Source organism: Gigantopelta aegis, chromosome 15 (genome assembly GCF_016097555.1).
Source record: "Gigantopelta aegis isolate Gae_Host chromosome 15, Gae_host_genome, whole genome shotgun sequence".
Classification (NCBI taxonomy): Eukaryota; Metazoa; Mollusca; class Gastropoda; order Neomphalida; family Peltospiridae; genus Gigantopelta; species Gigantopelta aegis.
The window spans coordinates 2,057,947-2,061,733 of record NC_054713.1 but is presented as its reverse complement, the minus strand read 5'-3'; the positions used below and the strand labels follow the sequence as shown (position 1 = coordinate 2,061,733).

Genomic DNA, 3,787 nt, shown 5'->3' with positions numbered 1-3,787 from the left:
TGGCCCGTCCAACATAATAGACTGCAAAGGACAAAGTATGCACGTGAGCTAGCAAATCACGTACGATAAACAACAGCTGACAGCATTTAAAATTTTTTTTATTTAAAAGTCTTGTTAGTTTTACTTGATTTAGTCTGTGTTGAGTATTGTTGCAGTTTTCATTTAGGACGCCATCGCAACCCCAAGCGTGGGGTTTATCATCTATCTGGCGGAGTTGGCTACATTTTAAAGTGAGTTATTATTCTAATTATAACCCCTATTTGCGATGTCATTGTGACTAAAAGCACCAGTATGTGTCTTTTATTTTTAAAACATATATCGACACTTATGATGCATAAATTATCTTAGCTGAAGATTCACAAACAACTGTACTTTTCCTCTCTATGCTTGGATCAAAGTACGTGCGCCCCTACACCGAACTTGTAAATGTCCCCGAAATCCAGTGTTATATAATGAATAATATTTATTTATTTATTCATTTGGAGTTGGAGAAATGTCATACCTTGGTCGACTAAGTGTCTCTTAGACGACGATTGCCATATACACATAGCATGCTAATTTATGTGTGTGTGCGTGCGTGCATGTGTGTGTGTGTGCGTGCGTGCGTGATATATATATATATATATATATATATATATATATATATATATATATATATATATATATATATATATATATATATATAAAGGATGATCTGAATTGCATTGCAAACAAAAAAGCACATAAAAGTGACTGTCGGTGTGGACGTAGTTTAAACCTCATATTGATGTCTGTATCTACTGTATATTAACCGACATGGCGTAAATAAATTACGTTTGAGAAAGCGCATTAGTGTGATTGAAGCTATTGAGATAATTAACATACATTTTTTATGCATATATACGGCTTTTTTCTTCTTTTTTTCAGGTTTTTTTTTTTAGAATTTGTCAAATACATATGTAATGACAGTATCGCTTGCTGTCAGTCTGTTTCCATATAGTCTATACTCATAGAACTTTATTATCTTCAGTGTTTTGTATCCACGAAATGTTCACAATTGTTTACGAAGTATAAGCCTCACGGTCAAAACTAAGCGATGCTTAATCACTGTCCAGGTGTATAGTTTTGCAAAGGTGTTGGTGCCTTGTTAAAATGTTGCAGCTTTCCTTATAAAGATCACGCATCCTCTGTTGTAATTATTAAACTGCAGATGCCGGTTGTAAAAATATGTATCCTACATTTTATATATATAAAAAAAACCCTGAATTACTTACCTTTATGTGTTTTTCTGAACGATCAATTCTTCTGAGAACCGCTTATGTTGTCGCTTGTCAAACCGGATATTCATGTAATTATGTCCAATTATTGTTCAATGTCAGTCTATCGTTTTGTCCTAAACAACGAAATACAATCCACGCAGGAAGCTGTCACATCTCCAACATGCCTTACAAACAAACCGGTAATCTGATAAAAGTAAAAAATACACAGATGCACATAAACGTTTAATTTGGTGTTGATGAAATATAATCCAATTGTTGGTCTTTCCCTCTCTCCCTCTCTCTTTCTGAATCCGAGTTTTAGCGCAAACTTTCTACCACCAATCGCAACCAGCAGTTAACAGATAATTAACGAAAACGAAAACAAGTCAGACTTAAGGGCTAACAAAAAAAAAATCAATTGTGTTCACCAAACTTCTTCTGCTTGTGACGATATTAATAGACAGTAGACAACGCCGACGTCGTCATCATCAGTACAAGAACATCAACAACAACAACAACAATAACAAGCGATTTGCAACAGCGCTGACAGCGATCTGTTTTGGTTAATTCCGGGAACTTTGTATCGACGAGCTCCGGTGATAGGCGATAGTGGATGTGGATTTGCGAGGGAGCGCCTCTAACTCTCTATCTCTGTGGGTTTTGGTTGTTCGCCGTAGATGCGGTGTTTGGCGCGCGCGCGCGGGCTCGAGGACGGGTTAATATGTATCGATTTTTAGTATCTATTTTCAAATGCATCTGATATTGAAAGTTTCTGCAGTAAGTTCGGTCCGCGTTTCTCCCTCCTCGTTCGTGTCCATTTCACCTGTCTGGACCAGGAACTTGTCAACGTGCGAATGGCAGGTTATTTGAGTAAAACGCGGCGGTTTTAATCGATACGCGCGAGAATGACCCTCGTGTTTATCTGTTTAACTTTTGGACGGTGATTCACGAGCGCATGTTATTATAGTTGTCTAAATACGCAGGCTTTAGATTCACCAACAGTCTTTGGGAGTGGCAGTCCTCTTATAGGCATAATATCTAATAGTGATTCATTAGCGCATGTTATCACAGCTGTTTAAATACCCAGGAAACTCTGTCTTTATGCAAGTTTAGATGTACCAAGTCTTGGGAGTGGCAGTTCTCTTATAGGCAAAATATATCATAGTGATTCACGAGCGCATGATATCATTGTTGTTTAAATACGCTGGGAACGGTCTTTGTGCGCTCAGAGGTAAAGCGTTCGCTTGATGCGCGGTCGGTTTGGGATCAACCCCTGTCGATGGGCCCATTGAGCTATTTATCGTTTCAGCCAGTGCATCACGACTGTTATATCAAAGGCCGTGGTATGTGCTATCCTGTTTGTGGGGTGGTGTATATTAAAGTCGCTTGCTACTAATGGAAACTATATATACAAATTACTAAATGTTTGACATCCAGTAGCCGATGATTGATAAATCAATGTGCTCTAGTGGTGTCGTTAAGCAAAACAAACTGTCTTTGTGCAGGTTTGGATTTACCAACATTCTTGTGAGTGGCCCCTGCGTGTGCTGTAACCTCACCGTGGTGCAGGGGTGTAACATTCTCTTTGAGAATGGCCAATACAGCACAAATTGACGTTTGGAGTAGAATTCAGTATCCGTAACATTCTGTGATATTTGTGTTTTTGTACAGTTCTTTACACTGTTTTTGTTTAAGTTTTGAATTTTTATATTGGTGTTGATCATGACTTTATTTATTTGCATTACCATAGTTTGACACCCAATAGCCGATGTATTTTTCGTGCTGGGGTGTCGTTAAACATTCATTCATTCATTCACTCATTCATTCTTGTGAGTGGCAGTCTTCCTAAAGGCAAACTATCTGATAGTGATTCATGAGCACAAAATATCAAAATGTCTTCTGCGGGCAAAGTATGAAGGGTATGATACCCTAGGAAGTAGTAGTCTTCTTAATATCTTTGACATCCAATAGCCGATGATAATCAATCAATGTGCTCTAGTGGTGACGTTAAACAAAACAAACTTTAAACGTCTTCTTAATATCTGACAGTTATTTATGAATGTTATCACAACTGTTTAAATATCTATTGAACACCGTCCTGTACGTGTTCAGATTGGTAAATCAGCCTGAGGAGTGGCAGTCCTCTCATAGCTAAAATATTTGATAGTAATTCAAGAGTGTTTGTCATTAGAACTGTTTAAAATTCCCAGTGGATTGTCTTTAAAATATGAAGTGTGTGACGTCCTAGTAAGTTGCCGTCTTTGTAATACCCGCTTTCTATAGTGTTCCGTTGTTTTTCCCATTACCATAGTTTGACACCGAATAGCCGATGTATTTTTCGTGCTGGGGTGTCGTTAAACATTCATTCATTCAACAGTGTTCCGATTACATACGTAGGTGCTGGCGGGTTTCCTCCTGTAGTGTGTGTATTAGTGGTTAATATGTGAAACAACCGTTATCGGCGAACTCGAAAAAGATCAATGTAAAAATAGCGTCAAACCTAGGATTATTGTTGTATTAAGCGGGAATTTTTGTCTACGGTGTGGTTA

General features: G+C 37.9%; 1 protein-coding gene across 1 annotated transcript in view; it reads right to left on the bottom strand.

Annotated features, from left to right (window-relative positions):
- Positions 1-2,035, bottom strand: part of LOC121390375 (N-formyl peptide receptor 3-like) — a 264,212-nt gene extending 262,177 nt beyond the window's left edge. The window contains exon 1 of the mRNA XM_041522172.1: positions 1,254-2,035. The gene's annotated coding sequence lies outside the window, so the exon portion shown is untranslated. The remainder of the gene's footprint in view (positions 1-1,253) is intronic.
- Between the last annotated feature and the right edge of the window lie 1,752 nt (positions 2,036-3,787).